Source organism: Kogia breviceps, chromosome 2 (assembly GCF_026419965.1).
Source record: "Kogia breviceps isolate mKogBre1 chromosome 2, mKogBre1 haplotype 1, whole genome shotgun sequence".
NCBI lineage: Eukaryota > Metazoa > Chordata > Mammalia > Artiodactyla > Physeteridae > Kogia > Kogia breviceps.
This window is the reverse complement of record NC_081311.1, coordinates 173,630,579-173,648,969: the sequence shown is the minus strand read 5'-3', so window position 1 is coordinate 173,648,969 and position 18,391 is coordinate 173,630,579. Positions and strand designations below refer to the sequence as shown.

At 38.4% G+C, this 18,391-nt stretch overlaps 1 protein-coding gene and 1 pseudogene across 1 annotated transcript in view; both read right to left on the bottom strand.

Moving 5' to 3' along the window:
• The window catches only part of LOC136793401 (uncharacterized), a 73,465-nt gene that overhangs the window by 14,828 nt on the left and 40,246 nt on the right, over positions 1–18,391 (bottom strand). The gene's annotated exons all lie outside the window — the stretch shown is intronic.
• LOC131751280 (centromere protein N pseudogene) lies at positions 2,004–2,997 on the bottom strand (annotated as a pseudogene).

The following is an 18,391-nucleotide window of genomic DNA, read 5'->3' as shown; positions in this document are numbered from 1 at the left end:
CCATAAATCTTCCCCCGGCTACTCCTGAAACAAACCCATACGGGCTTTCACATGAGCCAACTGCACATTTATCACTTCAATTGTATTGACCATTGGCCACAATCTTCTAAGTCGTAACAGATGAGCCCGGATGATTCACGCAGGAATGGTAGGAATGACTGTGACAAATCTTTGGAAAGACAGACATGACCTGGTGCCTCATTTGTGATGGGAAAATATTCTAGCATGTAAAAGGCATCTGAATTTATTAGCTTGCTGTAGCTATAATGTAACCACTAATGTATGGGATTTTTTTTTTCTCACAGTCTGATAACAGCTTTATTGCATGCAAGCCTTTGTCGTTTATTGCTTCCTATGACTGTAAAAAGAGAAAAGAGCATGTTATGCCTTGACTGGCTGACTTAGATTTGTGATTTATTTGATCAGAAATGTGCTCTCTAACCACAGCACTTCAATTTATGGTTGCAGTTGGTTTGACAGTAGATGAAAAAACATAATTAGAGAGCACTTAGGAAATCGAGCTGCTTCCCTAAATTACAGTTTCTAATTTGGTCATTATTTTAGGCCCAAACGCTGCTTGAGTTCTGATTTTTGCCCCGTAAATTTATAAAAGTGATATGCATAAGTCAAAAGGGCTAACTAGGTGATGACAAGGCCGTGAAGTCTCTTTACGTTGCTTCAGCCCGAAGAGGAGGATCTGTCTGTCCAGAGTCACACTTTTGTGTGTGAGGAGCAAGGAACAGCAGGGAGATGAAAGGCAAGGGGCTGGGAGCTACAAGTCTGCGGAACAAAGGTGAAAACACCTGGCAGGGACAGAACGTGGACAGAGAGGAGAGAAGTCAGGTGCTCGGCTCTGCCCCGTGCCTGGGCACAGAAACAGTAGTGCAGCAGTAGTCTGAAGAGAACGTAAGAAAAACAGATCTCCCAGAAACAGACTCACAGACATAGAGAAAAGACTTGTGGTTGCCAAAGGGGAGGGGGAGTGGGGAAGAAATGGATTGGGACTTTGGGATTAGCAGATGAAAACTGTTATATATAGAAAGGGTAAACAACAAGGTCCTACTGTATAGCACAGGGAACTATAGTCAATATCCTGTGCTAAACCATAATGGGAAAGAATATAGGAAGGAATATATATATGTATAACTGAACCACTTTGCTGTACAGCAGAAATTAACACAGCATTATAAATCAACTATACTTCAATAAAATAAATTTTTTTGTTTGTTTATTTTTGGGTTTTTTTGTTACTCGTTTTCAAATATCTTTATTCACAAACCTGTTATTATCGGTCAGTTCGAATGCCATATGTATGATAAAATAGATTATGAGAAGTATCATATTTACAATGAAATCATTATTTTATATAGCTGGATCAACTGATAGGCTGCCTCCTGCCATAATAACTTAATGGACCCAATTCTACCTTTTGAATGGACCAATTTTTTTTTTTTTTTTTTTTTTTTTTTTGCGGTATGCGGGCCTCTCACTGTTGTGGCCTCTCCCGTTGCGGGGCACAGGCTCCGGACACACAGGCCTAGCGGCCATGGCTCACGGGCTTAGTTGCTCCGCGGCATGTGGGATCTTCCCGGACCAGGGCACGAACCCGTGTCTCCTGCATCGGCAGGCGGATTCTCAACCACTGCGCCACCAGGGAAGCCCTGAATGGACCAATTTTATGATTCTCCAAGAAAGTTTTGAGTTGGGTATAGTTTCTTGGTGCGCCTTTCTGTGATCCAAGGCTTAAGAGAAAATCCCTGGAAACCATCAACTGGAACCAGACCTCTCCAGGACTGAGGAGAGACAGGAGTGAGAAAAAAGACATCCTGTCACATCTTAAAGTCCCACAACTGCTATGCTTTGCAGGAGGAGGAAAGAATCAGTCCCAAGAAGCATACTGAACATTTCTCGATCATCAATATCAAGGATTAATCTCTAAAACAAGTTTGCAGATAGAAGTTCTCCAGCTAGTCATTAACTAAAATGTATATGCAATACAGTCATTAATTCATTCCCTTATTGGATATGCAAGTGAGCAATGGAGAAAGTGGTGCATCTGCAATACCGGCTGGTGCTAAGGATTTCAGTGCTTCCAGAAGATGGGAGCTAGAGAACTTAACCAGGCACTGGAGGGGTTCTTCTCTCTCAGCCAGGATGCCCCCATTTAGGTCACTTTTGAATTTCGTTTCAAGCTTATATTGTGCAGATTCTAGTCTTGGTTGTGGATAGTCTCCAAAAATTTCTTGAGTCACTCTCTGGACTCTCTCTTTTTCTATTTCGTTTTCATGAATGATCCTTGAATCCATATTTATATCTAGCTCAAGGCTTCTTTCTTGTAGAGGTGTAGTAGAGTTGTGAGTTTCAAAGGTCTGATTACACTGTTTAAAAACAATAGCCTTAAGAGCGTCCAGATACTGGCTTCTGAGGTCCATTTGCACAATCTGATGGTGTTTGCTAGCAATTGTCAGTGCCTGACCCAGAAGGGGTAGATTGCTTTTCAGTTGGGAGGAAGAAGTGAAGGCATGTGGAGTTTGGGAATAATACACCACGTAAGCAGGTTTGTACTGGTTTGGCTTTCTATACTGTGTTCCCCAGGCAATTCGAATCCATACTGCATTCTCCTCGGCGTCTCTGAAGCTGACTGTCACATTTTTTTAATGCTCTCTTAAGAATTTTTCTTAAGAATTTTGAATTGTTCCATATCAAAAAGGTCAATGTCTTCACCTGGTCCTTTACTCATCTGAAAAACATCCCAAACTTTCTGATGCCGATGAAATTGAGTATAAATGATGTCTAAAAGGGCTGCATCACTGAGACTTGCATCTCCTCACAAAGCAGAACCAAGTCCTGAACAAGAGATTCCTTTCTCTGCCATAAGTTTACAGTCTGCAGTTGATTTTCAGACAAAAAATTCCAGGTTTTTAGTATTGTCATCATTTCAGTCATTGGGGTTTTCAAGATGGTCTTCCTGAAAAACTCGGAAACAGTTTCATCCATCTCTTTGGCACTTGGGACTTGCAGCAGTCATGAAAGAGTCGCCTCAGAGGCGTGGGACAAGGCTTCTTCAAGGCTCCTGCCACACTCGGGGGCCCGATGCCATGCCACCAGGGGTTCTCTTACTGTCCCACATCGCCAGCCGGCTCTCTCCTCATCAGCTGTTCCCCAATAAAATAATTTTTTAAAAAAGAATAGAAAAGCAGATCTCCGAGGTCATGGACTCGGATGAGTGGCTGGCATATAATGTTGGTAAGGATGGTCTGGGGTAGACTAAAGAAGAGAACAACTGAACTTGGCAGAAAGAATAACTATGGGTGAGATTATTGATTTATTTTCAGTATTTAGCAGATATACTGGGTCTCTTCCATCTTTTTACTTTTAATTTTTAAATTTTATTTTATTTTTAACATCTTTATTGGAGTATAATTGCTTTACAATGGTGTGTTAGTTTCTGCTTTATAACAAAGTGAATCAGCTATACATATACATATATCCCCATATCTCCTCCCTCTTGTGTCTCCCTCCTATCCTCCCTATCCCACCCCTCTAGGTGGTCACAAAGCACCGAGCTGATCTCCCTGTGCTATGCAGCTGCTTCTCATTAGCTATGTATTTTACATTTGGTACTGTATATATGTCAATGCCACTCTCTTACTTTGTCCCAGCTTACCCTTCCCCTCTCTGTGTCCTCAAGTCCATTCTCTACGTCTGTGTCTTTATACCTGTCCTGCCCCTAGGTTCTTAAGAACCTTTTTTTTTTTTTTTAGATTCCATATATATGTGTTAGCATATGGTATTTGTTTTTCTTTCTGACTTACTTCACTCTGTATGACAGACTCTAGGTCCACCCACCTCACTACAAATAACTCAATTTCATTTATTTTTATGGCTGAGTAATATTCCATTGTATATATGTTCCACATCTTCTTTATCCATTCATCTGTCGATGGACACTTAGGTTGCTTGCAAAAGCTTTTAAGTTTCACTAGGTCCAATTTGTTTATTTTTGTTTGTATTTCCATTTCTCTAGGAAGTGGGTCAAAAAGGATCTTGCTGTGATTTATGTCATAGAGTGTTCTGCCCATGTTTTCCTGTAAGAGTTTTATAGTGTCTGGCCTTACATTTAGGTCTTTAATCCATTTTGAGTTTATTTTTGTGTATGGTGTTAGGGAGTGTTCTAATTTCATTCTTTTACATGTAGCTGTCCAGTTTTCCCAGCACCACTTATTGAAGAGGCTGTCTTTTCTCCATGGTATATTCTTGCCTCCTTTATCAAAAATAAGGTGACCATATGTGTGTGGGTTTATCTCTGGGCTTTCTGCCCTGTTCCATTGATCTATATTTCTGTTTTTGTGCCCGTACCATACTGTCTTGATTACTGTACTTTGTAGTATAGTCTGAAGTCCAGGTGCCTGATTCCTCTAGCTCCGTTTCTCTTTCCAAAGATTGCTTTGGCTATTCGGGGTCTTTTGTGTTTCCATGCAAATTGTGAAATTTTTTGTTCGAGTTCTGTGAAAAATGCCATTGGTAGTTTGATAGGTATTGCACTGAATCTGTAGATTGCTTTGTGTAGTATAGTCATTTTCATAAGGTTGATTCTTCCAATCCAAGAACAGGGTATATCTCTCCATCTGTTTGTACCATCTTCAATTTCTTTCATCAATGTCTTACAGTTTTCTGCATACAGGTCTTTTGTCTCTTAGGTAGGTTTATTCCTAGGTATTTTATTCTTTTTGTTGCAATGGTAAATGGGAGTGTTTGCTTAATTTCTCTTTCAGATTTTTCATCATTAGTGTATAGGAATGAAAGAGATTTCTGTGCATTAATTTTGTATCCTGTTACTTTACCAAATTCATTGATTAGCTCTAGTAGTTTTCTGGTAGCATCTTTAGGATTCTCTATGTATAGTATCATGTCATCTGCAAACAGTGACAGCTTTACTTCTTTTACGATTTGGATTTCTTTTTTTTCTTTTTCTTCTCTGGTTGCTGTGGCTAAAACTTCCAAAACAATCTTGAATCATAGTGGTGAGAGTGGACAGCCTTGTCTTGTTCCTGATCTTAGACAAAATGGTTTCAGTTTTTCACCATTGAGAATGATGTTGGCTGTGGCTTTGTCATATATGGCCTTTATTATTTTGAGGTAAGTTCCCACTATGCCTACTTTCTGGAGAGTTTTTTCATAAATGAGTGTTGAATTTTGTTGAAAGCTTTTTCTGCATCTATTGAGATGATCATATGGTTTTTCTCCTTCCACTTGTTAATATGGTGTATCACATTGATTGAGTATATATCGAAGAATCCTTGCATTCCTGGGATAAACCCCACTTGATCATGGTGTATGGTCCTTTTAATGTGCTGTTGGATTCTGTTAGTATTTTGTTGAGGATTTTTACATCTATGTTCATCAGTGATATTGGTCTGTAGTTTTCTTTCTTTGTGACATCTTTGTCTGCTTTTGGTATCAGGGTGGGTGATTGTGGCCTCGTAGAATGAGTTTGGGAGTGTTCCTCCCTCTGCTATATTTTGGAAGAGTTTGAGAAGGATAGGTGTTAGCTCTTCTCTGAATGTTTGATAGAATTCGCTTGTGAAGCCATCTGGTCCTGGGCTTTTGTTTGTTGGAAGATTACAAGTCACAGTTTCAATTTCATATTGGTCTGTTTATATTTTCTAGTTCTTCCTGGTTCAGTCTCAGAAGGTTGTGCTTTTCTAAGAATTTGTCCATTTCTTCCAGCTTGTCCATTTTATTGGCATATAGTTGCTTTTAGTAATCTCTCATGATCCTCTGTATTTCTGCAGTATCAGTTGTTACTTCTCCTTTTTCATTTCTAATTCTATTGATTTGAGTCTTCTCCCTTTTTTCTTGATGAGTCTGGCTAATGGTTTATCAATTTTGTTTATCTTCTCAAAGAACCACCTTTAGTTTTATTGATCTTTGTTATCGTTTCCTTCATTTCTTTTTCATTTATTTCTGACCTGATCTTTATGATTTCTTTCCTTCTGCTAACTTTGGGGTTTTTTTGTTCTTCTTTCTCTAATTGCTTTGGGTGTAAAATTAGGTTGTTTATTTGAGATGTTTCTTGTTTCTTGAGGTAGGATTGTATTGCTATAAACTTGCCTCTTAGAACTGCTTTTGTTGCATCCCATAGGTTGTGGGTTGTCTTGTTTTCATTGTAATTTGTTTCTAGGTATTTTTTGATTTTTTCAGTGATCTCTTGGTTATTTAGTAGTGTATTGTTTAGCCTCCATGTGGTTGTATTTTTTACAGATTTTTTTTCCTGTAATTGACATCTAGTCTCATAGCGTTGTGGTCAGAAAAGATACTTGGTACGATTGCAATTTTCTTAAATTTACCAAGGCTTGATTTGTGACCCAAGATATGATTTATCATGGAGAATGTTCCATGAGCACTCGAGGAGAAAGTGTATTCTGTTGTTTTTGGATGGAATGTCCTATAAATATCAATTAAGTCCATCTTGTTTAATGTATCATTTAAAGCTTGTGTTTCCTTATTTATTTGCATTTTGCTTGCTAGATCTCTTTTAAATCTTCCCCACTTTTTGTTTAAACTCAAAGGATTGGTTGAGGATGAGACAATGACTGTTGTGAGAAAAAGTGGGAAATTTAGAGTTTGGTGCTTATGGGTTCTTATTCAGAAATCTCATAAAAATCCAGAGTAGACATAATATAAAGAGATGAGAGGCATCAACAAAGACAGCATCTGAAAAATGTTGAGGAGATCAAAAGATAAGACACTGGACACCCTTCAAATGCTATTTCTCCTAGCATTTGAGTCTTTTAAAATCTCACTCTCCTCAAGCAATCCTTAAAAAACATAATTTATTTTCCATTTAGTGACTGACAAAGGGCTCTCAATCCTTCACATAGGCAATGTGATGATTAATTTTATGTTAGATCATAAATGTTAGACTGGGCTAATGGATGCCCAGGTAGCTGGTAAAACACTATTTCTGGGTGTGTCTGTGAGAATGTCTCCAAAAGAGATTAGCATTTGATTGAGTAGATTGAGTAAAGATCTGCCCTCACCATTGTGGGTGGGCATCATCCAATCCACTGAGGGTCCGAACAGGATAAAAAAGGCAAAGGAAGGGCAAAATCTTGGCTTTCTCTTCTTGAGCTTGAATGCCCATCTTCTCCTGCCCCCAGACATTAAAGCTCCTGCTTCTTGGGCCTTCACACTCCAGGACTTACAGCAGTGCCCACTCCTACTCTTCCATCCCACCTACACCCCCCTCCACTTTGCAGACCTTTGGACTCAAACTGAATTATTCCACCAGCTTTCCTGGTTCTCCACCTTGCAGAGGACAGATTGTGGGACTTCTCAGCCACCAAAACTGTGTGAGCCAATTCATATAATAAATATCTTCAGTATATCTATCTATCTATCTATCTATCTATCTATCTATCTATCTAGCCATCCATCTATCCAACCATCCATCCACCCTATCGGTTCTGTTTCTCTGGAGCACCCTAATACAGCCCATTTCTTCACATAAAAACTATTCTGTTATAGGGAGAATATGAAGCAGACTGAAAAGTATAATCAGACTTCTCTTCCTCTTCTCTTCCATTCCCTTCCCTTCCTTTCTCTTCTCTTCCTAAACAATTCAGTCCTAAGGCTATTAGGTGGGACAAAGCAAGGCATGTGTCTGTGGTAGTAGGGGTGGAGTGTGGGGAGCCACGATGGTCCGCAATGGGTCACCAGAGTCGGAGCAGAGAGGAAAGGGTGCCCATCGGAGGGGCAGCCCTGTGCAAAGGCAGAGCCCCAGTGGAGTATAGAGGCCATTCCATGGAGGTGGAGGTCTTAGCCTAAGTAGGGTAAGGAGGTAGGGTTGCCAGATTTAGCCAAGGGAAAAAAAAGCCAATAAAACAAAACCTGACACCCTATTAAATTTGAATTTCAGATAAACAATGAATAATTTTTTAGTATAATTATGTCTCAAATCTTGCATGAATTGTTTGTAGTTTATCTGAAATTCAAATTTAACTGGACATCCCGTATTTTATCTGGCAACATTATGAGGAGGGCATCCACACATAGGGTGGCCTGCTGTTGGGTGTGGAGTTCCAGTGGGTGAGAAGGGCGTCCATGAAGAAGGTGGGAAGTGGCTGGAGCTGGAGAGTCAGAGCTGGAGCAGAGAAAGAGGGCACTAGCATGGGAGATGGGGCAGCAGAGGAGGCATGAGGTTCTTAGAAAATCAAGGTGTCTGCAGGGAGGTGCTAGCTTCAAAGGCTCTAGGGGAGAATCCTTCCAGTGTCAGATGGCCTGTGGCTGCAGAAGTCCAATCTCTGCCTCTGTCCTTGTAAGGCCTTCCCTTCTTCTCCCTGTGTGTCTCTCTTCTCTGTGTGTGTTTTTTATAAAGACACCTGCCATTGGATTTAAGTTCCACCCAGATAATCCAAGATGATCCCACCTTGAGATTTAATTACATCTGCAAAGCCCCCTTTTTCAAGTAAGGTCACATTCTTAGGTTCCAGGGGCTAGGATGTGGACATATAATTTTGGGGACCACCATTCAATCCACTTACAGTTAGTTATATATAGAAAATTGATCAAATAAGCAAATGTTTTAAAGATAATAGAAACCTGGTTTTTCCTAATGGAGAACAATATAAAAAGATATTGGATTGGAATTAGGTGTGTCAGTGTGAACTTATACTTTTTAATATATAACTAGAGAAATAATTCTAGATGGAAATGTCTGCCTGTGTGTATACCTGTATGCTGTCTACTGGCCAGCAACATCCCAATAGCAATGAATACATCTAGCACCCAGGTCTTGGCTTCTAAATACCATTTTCCACTAAAGGGAATCAAGTTTCCTTGGAGAAGTGGTTGATTCCAGGGCCGGTGCAAGAAAAGTACAAGGCAATCCTAGAATATTTTATTGTACCAGAAAACAAAGAAGTTTTCAAAAAATAAAGAAGACATGTCAAAAGGACACAGAAGCCAACTTGAATAGGCTTCCAGTTGCCAAATCAGGGACAAACTGAACGTGGACATAAATAATGATAACAATGGATTATAATCCATGAATAAAACATGAATCCATGAGTCCATACTGATCTAAATGAATGAGTGAATAAATTAAAAGTTTGATGAGAAATAGAATATTTTCATAGTTCCGAAGTACCTCCCCACAAAATATTTATTAATTACAAAGGGGAAAAGAGTAATTTTACAGTGAAGAAGCCTGGCAGACACCACCTTAATCAAATGGTCAAAGTGAACATCATCAGTAATGGGACAAATGTAAATCACATACAACCTGGTAGACTGCAAAGGAAAACTCAGCATTACTTCTGTTTTTCTTGCCAAATATTCATAATAAATTTCAGCTTAATCATGAGGAAATATAAATTAAACCCAAATTGATAAAGTAAAAAAATAACAGGCCTGTACACTTCCAGAGTGTCAAGACCATGAGATCAAGAAAAGGCTGAACCAATGTTCCAATATATAGGAAACTATACAAAGACATGACAAATGCATATAATACCTGACTCTGAATTGGATGCTTTTGCTATAAAGGAATTATTGGAACAATTGGCCAAACTTGCATGGAGACTATAAATTATTAGATGGTAGTAGTGTATCAATGTTAAGTTCTGGATTCAGCTTGTTATTCTATGTTTAAGTGGGAGAGTGTTATTTGTAGGAAAGCACACAGAGGAATATTCAGGGGTGATATGGCATTGATAACTTACTCTCAAATGACTAAAGAAAATAAAATTCTTTGAATTGTACTTTCAACTTTTCTGTAATTGTTTCAAAATTTAAACCTGTTATTTCAAAATTTTAAAAAATGAACAAGTACAGTCTGAAAGGCCAAGAAGTGTGTTCATATATGTCCACTGCAGCATTAGCTATAATATCAGAAAACTAAAAACATTGAAAATGTGTAACAATTTGTACATGATGATCTCAAGTGTGTTTAAAAATATCGAAAAATGACTATAAAGAAATATATGAAAATGTTAAGGATATGTATATCTATGTGGAAGAACTATGGTGTTTTTTTTTTGTTTTGTTTTTTTTTTTTTTTTTTTTGCGGTACGCGGGCCTCTCACTGTCGTGGCCTCTCCCGTTGCGGAGCACAGGCTCCGGACGCACAGGCTCAGTGGCCATGGCTCACGGGCCCAGCCGCTCCGCGGTGCGTGGGATCCTCCCGGACCGGGGCACGAAGCCGTGTCCCCTGCATCGGCAGGCGGACTCCCAACCACTGCACCACCAGGGAAGCCCAGAACTATGATTTTGTGTTTTTGCAGGAGCATGTATTATGTACAGAAGGAATGTTATGGTTTGCTAGGACTAGATAGTAGAATTTAATTATAAAGTAAATAGAAGTGAGGAAAGCGATTAGATGAAATCGTATGAAGTAGACAGTAGAATTGAATCATACAGAGAAATTGCACATATATGTCTTTAATTTCTGCCAAGTCAACTGGGCACACTCAAATTGTATTTTTCCTACAACCTAGAGCTGAAATGCAAGCCAACAACCTCATCTGTTGCCTAACAATAGAAACGGTGATGGACTCCAATGCTGTAGGAAGAACTGGCTGCACTGAATTCACTAAGAAATGGTAAAGACTAGACTAATCCTGATTATTGCTGTACTCTGGGCAATTCAACACCTTTTCCAGGATAATTTTCACTTGACATGCTGTGTAGGAGGTAACCTTTGGTTAAAAAGTGACTCTATGCTGGGAAAACTAGACAGGTACCTGTAAAAGTATGAAATTAGAACACTCCTTAACACCATACACAAAAATAAACTCAAAATGGGTTAAAGACCTAAATGTAAAGCCAGACACTATCAAACTCTTAGAGGAAAACATAGGCAGAACACTCTATGACATAAATCACAGCAAGATCCTTTTTGAACCACCTTCTAGACAAATGGAAATAAAAACAAAAATAAACAAATGGGACCTAATGAAACTTAAAAGCTTCTGTACAGCAAAGGATAAACAAGACCAAAAGGCAACCCTGAGAATGGGAGAAAATAGTTGCAAATGAGGCAACTGACAAAGGATTAATCTCCAAAATTTATAAGCAACTCATGGAGCTCAATAACAAAAAAACAAACAACCCAATCCAAAAATGGGCAGAAGACCTAAATAGACATTTCTCCAAAGAAGATATACAGATTGCCAACAAACACATGAAAGGATGCTCAACATCACTAATCATTAGAGAAATGCAAATCAAAACTACAATGAGATATCATCTCACACCGGTCAGAATGGCCATCATCAAAAAATCTAGAAACAATAAATGCTGGAGAGGGTGTGGAGAAAAGGGAACACTCTTGCACTGTTGGTGGGAATGTAAATTGATACAGCCACTATGGAGAACTGTATGGAGGTTCCTTAAAAAACTACAAATAGGGCTTACCTGGTGGCACAGTGGTTGAGAGTCTGCCTGCCGATGCAGGGGACACAGGTTCGTGCCCTGGTCCGGGAAGAACCCACATGCCGTGGAGCGGTTAGGCCTGTGAGCCATGGCCGCTGAGCCTGCACGTTTGGAGCCTGTGCTCCGCAACGGGAGAGGCCACAACAGTGAGAGGCCCGCGTACCGCAAAAAACCCCACAAACTACAAATAGAACTACCATACGACCCAGCAATCCCACTACTGGGCATATACCCTAAGAAAACCATAATTCAAAAAGAGTCATGTACCAAAATGTTCATTGCAGCACTGTTTACAATAGCCAGGACATGGAAGCAACGTAAGTGTCCATCAACAGATGAATGGATAAAGAAGATGTGGCACATATATACAATGGAATATTACTCAGCCATAAAAAGAAACGAAATTGAGTTATTTGTAGTGAGGTGGATGGACCTGGAGTCTGTTATACAGAGTGAAGTAAGTCAAAGGAGAAAAACAAATACCGTATGCTAACATATATATGGAATCTAAGAAAAAACAAAAAATGTCATGAAGAGCCTAGGGGTAGGATGGGAATAAAACACAGACCTACTAGAGAATGGACTTGAGGATATGGGGGGGGGAAGGGTAAGCTGTGATGAAGTAAGAGAGTGGCATGGACATATATACACTACCAAACATAGGGTGGATAGCTAGTGGGAAGCAGCTGCATAGCACGGGGAGATCAGCTCAGTGCTTTGTGACCACCTAGAGGGGTGGGATAGGGAGGGTGGGAGGGAGGGAGACGCAAGAGGGAAGAGATATGGGAACATATGTATATGTATAGCTGATTCACTTTGTTGTAAAGCAGAAACTAACACACCATTGTAAAGCAATTCTACTCCAATAAAGATGTTAAAAAAAAAGTGACTCTAGCTTTGACTTTAGGTTAAATTTTAACATTTACTTTAATTCCTTCTAGGGGTCTTAACTAAATAGTCTAAATATTTTTAAAATTGAGATATAATTCACATAGCATAACATTTTTGTTTTAATGATCCATTTTTAACATGGTGCAGGATATCCACAGTGAAAAAAGAATTTTCTTTTTCAATAATTCTACAGATTTGTTTAAAAGAAATGGAAATTCAAATTTTAACATTTGGAAAGAAAAGTGATTAGATCAAATCAATGGGAAAAACATTTGACTGGCCCCTTCATTAAAAACAACCAAGGTGGAGACTCATCTGAGCCTGGTCGTTGTAGCTGAAGTATTGATAGAAGTAAACAAAGTTTATCTTTATTGACACCCTCGCAACAGACACACAGACACAAACACACACACACTTTTCTTTGTCCTTCTCTCTCTCTTTGGCACTTTCCCCCCTCACTTCTTTTTGCCCTACCTCTGGACAAACTCCCTTTGCTCACTCAGGATCCACTACAGGGAGAAGTTGCAGTTTACTATGTGTGAGCCCCTGGGCAATTTCACAACCTCTCCAGGCCTCACTTTCTTCCTGGTAAAATGGTTGTAAGAGTAGTAGTTCCAGCTTTGTTACGATATTGTGAATATTTTGTAAAGGATTAATGTGAAGGATGAATGCTTTACATTAATTCTTTAACGTTACTTTTCTTTTGTATTAGTTTCCTGTCATTGCTGTAACAAATTACCATACACAGTGGTCTGAAACAACACACTGTGATAGCTTACAGTTGTGAAGGTTAGGAGTCTAACATGGGTCTCACTGGGCTAAGATCAATGTGTTGGCAGGACTGTATTCCCTCTGGAGGCTCCAGGGGAGAATCAGTTTCCTTGCCTTTTCAGCTTCTGGAGGCTGCCTGCCATCCACGGCTCGTGGGCCCCTTCTTTCCATCCCTCCAAGCTCTGCTTCCGTGGTCACATCTCCTTCTTTGACCCTCTTGCCTTCCTCTTATATATAAGGATCCTTATGATTCCATCGTGCCCACCCAGATAATCCAGGATAAATTCCCCATCTCAAGATCTGTAACTCACATCTGCAAAGTCCCTTTTGCCATGTAAGTTGACAGATTTGGTCATGGATCTCTCTGGGGTCAGCATGCATTATTCTACCTACCACACTTTCCCTTTCCTCCCATATTTCTTAACTCCCAGGTATTCCCAACCTGGCCTAAACCTCACTTCCTTGCTTGAGTTCTCTCAGGCCTCCTACTCATGCCTCCACACTTCCAGCTATAACTTTCTCCTTCTCCTCCAGTTCAAACCCTACCCATGCCACAAGTCCCAGTCAAATCATGAGTCCTTTGGTGAAGCCTTCCCAGGCCATCGGCTTATAAAGAGCTTCCTAAATCCCATTGCATATAGTAGCTGCACCACTCATTTGGCAAACGCTCTGCCTTCTGGTCATATATTCATGGCTCACAGGTGCTGCATATACATTGAATGAATAAATGAATCTCCACAAGACCATAAGAAATTGACAGCCATGTCTTTTTTTAGCTTTACTGAGATATAATTAACATATAACATTAGTGTTATATATAACTATAACTATATATATAGTTATATAACTATATATAACTAACACTATGTATATAGTGTTAGTTTGTGTACAATATGATGATATGATATACATATATATATTGCAAAATGATTACCATAATAAGGTTAATTAACACATCCATCGCCTGACATGATTACCATTTATTTGGTGTGCAAACATTTAAGATCTACTCTCTTTGCAATTTTCAAGTACACAATACAGTATTGCTAACTGGGACATTAGCTCCCCAGAACTTATTCACCTATAACTGGAAGTCTGTATCCTTTGACCAACATCTCCCCATTTTCCCCCACCCCCCAGCTCCTGGCAATCACCAATCTACTTTAAGAACTGTGTCTTAAGCTACTTTCTAATCCAGCACTGAAGAATGGTTGAGGGGAGATATATGGCAATGATGAAAAGATAAAGCATGTCCAGGAGCTCCAGGGAGGAAATGTTCCAGAGTCCCATCTGTTTCTTTAGTTTAGAGCAATACCAACTTACTTCCATCAAACACATCTAGGGCAAGGGGTCTTTACGTATTCTCTTTGGGCTGGTGTCAATGATAACTTTAGCAACAATTTTTCCTGGACTCTTCCTGCCCAGCTTCTCATGCTCTCTTGATTTGGTACCTGTGTGTATGGACCATAGCAGCTCTTACAGAAACACAAACAGCGCCTCTGAGGAGTGCTCCAGAGGCCATGATGGTCTACAGAGGGTAGGGTAGAAGTGCGAAGTGGAAAAACCCTCTCATACTACCTCAGGATATTCTTCAGAATCTGTGGTCTGCCTTAGTTTGCACACCACTAGCGCATTATTTACTGGCTGACATTTTTCATTCTTTTAAGAGTTTTGGAGAGGGGGCTTCTGTTATTCTATCTTATGCCCAAAGATGGATATCACTATTTCACGTGTAATTCTGTCTTTCTAGTTTATGATGACCACTTTCTGTAAGTAAGTGTTTTTACTTTTCTATTACTATTTTGAAAAAATATCTTTATCAGAACTTTCTTCATTGGCTAATAGCATTCACTGGGCAGTTCTTCCCAGTCAAGGAAAAGGGATAAGAAAACTTCTTGGTTACTTGTGTACTTATGATTCAAACTACCAGCCTAAAGTTCACATCAAAATACACATCACACAATGCTATTTTGTTGTCTCACATTTTTGACAGATGAGTTGAAATCTTTTTATATAATTCAGCAAACAATTAATATATGAACACTTTGCTGGGTTTTTGTGAAATAGATGAACAATAAACAGTTCTGGCCATCCAAGGAAGATCAGACATGAACGTAAAAAGCTGCACATGAACTATTTCAGGCATTCCTTCTGACTCACCACTAGTGATAGATTGGGCCTTAGACCAAGAAAAATTAAACCCCAGATTAAAAAAAAAAAAAGTCTTTTCAATTTACTGGGCAAACAGCCAAAACTGCAGACCTCTTAGGTTTCAGATAACATTACAAAGAATCTTTACTGATTATAAATTTACTCTTCCAGCAATATACTACTTTTTCTGACTTCATAGTTATTGTGTCATTTCTGTGACTGTGTTTTACAGTTGGGCACAGATGTGGAGTTTTGCTTGTGTTCAATAGTAGAGGATGAATTTGTAACTTTCCCCCTTCCCTTTGGGGAAAAAAATCAGGAAGGAACTTAAATGCAAGGCTTTTCCTCCCATTTTATATTCAAACATGTCTTGCAGGAAATGAACAAATAGTGATTCTCAAATATAACATTGTACTTCTATGTGCTGTAGTACAAAAAGAGCTTTACAGGAATTTTGTGTGTTCCGGAAGTTGAGATTTTTTAAGGACAAAGGTGGGACTTGGATTTTTTTCACTTCCTGCAGAATATAAATGCCAAATTCCTTAGCCTAACATTCAAGATCTCCAAAATCTCATCCCAACTCACCTCCAGTCTTATCTATGTCCATCCTTACCCCATGAACCCAGCAATGTCCTGTGAGCCATGCTGAAGATTTTTATCTCCAAACCTTTTTTGCCCTCAGGATTGCCCTTCTATCTTTCCTTTTCCCCCAGTCCCACTGTCAAATTATCTATTCTTCAAGGTACATCTTCAAAGAAAAGCCATCTGTAAAGCAACCTGTACATCATCTCCAAGTTGAAATTTCCCCCTCTCTTGGGTTTTCATAATTTCCTGTAATTAAGGGTTACAGCTTTTGTAATGTGGAATAAAAACTACTTAACTAAAAACTATTAACAGCTTATCAAATAAAACTTGAACATAGTTTTTTGAAAAGGGCAAGGAACTCTTTCAGAATCAGTTACATTCATGCCTTTAAATGCGTTCACTAGTAAGAAAAAAGATAAAAGTGCCAGCCAACATAGGAAGCAGCAACAAGATAGAGTTGTCCTATGGACCACAAATTACTATTTTTAAAAATAATGGAAAAGGGAGAGAAAGCAATTAAAAAACTAGAATTACCTTAAAAAATGAATATGACATGAAAAGAAAATCAAAAACATTTTAATGGGGGATTTAAAAAATGATAAATTAATGCAGGCATACTTCTGCAAAATTTCTTCAAATTAATATGTGGGTTTAATGCAAATACTAATAAAAATTCCAATGTGATTTTTTAATTAAAAAAAGGAAGTAAAGTTTATTGAGATATGAATTAAAATATATTTTGTAAAAAGAAAGAATAATGCAGTGGGATTAGGTTTGCCTGATATACTAAAACATATAAAAGCTGCAATAACTAAAGCAGAAGGCTATTGGAAGATGACCAGAGAGGTAAATTAATGGAAAAGAAAAGATAGTTTAGAAATAAATCTTATATATAATACTTTAGGAAATGATAATGAGAAAAGAAGGGACTTTTCAATAAGTGGTTTTGAGAAGATTTTAGCTCTATAAGAAGTTCCTTGTTCCATACTTTATAATAAAATGTGTTCTAAGTAGAATTTTAAAACTAATGATTAAAATGAAATAGTAAAATCTTCAGACAAAGTAGAATATTTATTCATTGTCTGGAGGAGAGAGTTCTTTGAGGTTTGAAGTATGAAGAGGAATCAAAAGCGGAATGAAGTAATATTTGATCACATAAGTCCCAAAGAAGTAAACGACTGATGTCTGGTCAGGGGGTGAAGCAGCTTCAGGCTCTGAAAAAACCCTCCCACCTTTAGTGCCCACACCTGTCCCAAACACAGTAATAATAAATAGAATATGAAAAGGGAAAATCAAAATGATATAATTGAGTTCAAAAAAGGAAACAAAAGCAAAAAATAAACAAATGGGACCTAATTAAACTCAAAATCTTTTTTGCACAGCAAAGGAAACTGTTGAAAAAATTAAAAAAGGCAATCTACTGAATGGGAGAAAATATTTGCAAATGATATGACTGATAAGGAGTTAATAGCCAAAATATATAAACAGCTCATACAACTCAATATAAAAAAAAACAACCCAATTTTAAAAAGGGCAGAAGACCTGACTAGACATTTTTCCAAAGAAGACATACAGATGGTCAACAGGCACATGAAAAGATGCTCAACATTGCTAATCATCAGAGAAATGTGAGTCCAAACCACAATGAGATATCACCTCACACCTGTCAGAAAGTCTATCATCAAAAAGACCACAAATAAATTTTGGCGAGGATCTGAAGAAAAGGGAACTCCTGTACACTGTTGGCGGGAATGTAAATTAGTGCAGTCACTGTGGAAAAGAGTATGGAGGTTCCTCAAAAAACTAAAAATAGAACTACCATATGACCCAGCAATTCCACTCCTGGGTATACATCTGAAAAAAACAAAAACACTCATTCGAAAAGATACATGCACCCCAGTGTTCATAGCAGCATTATTTATAATAGCTAAGACACGGAAGCAACCTAAGTGTCCGCCAACAGATGAATGAATAATGAAGATGTGGTATACATAAACAATGGAATACTACTCAGCCATAAAGAAGAATGAAATTTTGCCTTTTGCAATAACATGGATGGTCCTGGAGGGTATTATGCTTAGTGAAATAAGTCAGACAAAGAAAGACAAATATTGTATGTTATCACTGACATGTGGAATCTAAAAATAAAACAAACATATAGAGCAAAACAGAAAAAGACTCCCAGTTACAAAGAACAAACTAGTGGTCACTAGTGGGGAGAGGGCAAGGGTTTGTAGCAAGATAGACATAGGGGATTAAGGAGTACAATTATTATGTATAAAATAAATAAGGTACAAAGATATAGTGTATAGCACAGGGAATATAGCCAGTATTATATAAAAACTTTAAATGGAGTATAATCTATAAAAGTTTTGAATCACTATGTTGTACACCTGAAACTAATATAATGTAACTATATACCTCAATAAACAAATTCAAAAAACATAAATATAAATACCACCATGGAACTGAAACAAACAAAAAATGCCACAGTGAAGAGAGCAGAATTGCAGCTGTACACCTACCGGTCTTCCATTCCTATGTCCAAGACTTCAGC